Source organism: Morone saxatilis, unplaced genomic scaffold (assembly GCF_004916995.1).
Source record: "Morone saxatilis isolate NCDOM2014 unplaced genomic scaffold, NCSU_SB_2.0 Contig12, whole genome shotgun sequence".
NCBI lineage: Eukaryota > Metazoa > Chordata > Actinopteri > Moronidae > Morone > Morone saxatilis.
The window spans coordinates 27,809,893-27,810,204 of NW_023339674.1; the positions used below are offsets into that span (position 1 = coordinate 27,809,893).

The window sequence follows — 312 nt, forward strand, 5'->3', positions numbered from 1 at the left end:
CACACACACACACACCAATATACATCTGGATTAACTACCTTACTTTAACCTTTACCATCAAAACATCAAAAAGTCCACAACATGCTTTGTAAATGATTTACCTAATCCTGGTATTAAATTTAACAATTACTCCATAACTAGTGAATGGTGTCATCCCTATGATAGACTGGTAAACTGTTTATAGTTGGGGCTGATCTGCTTCCAGTCTGATGGTTTTATTAATTCATTATTTTAAGACAATAGCCAAAATCTTGTAACACAAATTAATAAATTAACTAATATTTAAACAGCTCTACAAAGATATCCAGTAGT

General features: G+C 31.4%; 2 protein-coding genes across 2 annotated transcripts in view; one reads left to right on the forward strand and one right to left on the reverse strand.

Annotated features, from left to right (window-relative positions):
- Positions 1 to 312, reverse strand: part of LOC118321567 (nuclear factor 1 C-type-like) — a gene marked incomplete in the record, with an annotated part of 48,990 nt that overhangs the window by 9,323 nt on the left and 39,355 nt on the right.
- The window catches only part of LOC118321918 (nuclear factor 1 C-type-like), a 34,346-nt gene that overhangs the window by 4,579 nt on the left and 29,455 nt on the right, over positions 1 to 312 (forward strand). The gene's annotated exons all lie outside the window — the stretch shown is intronic.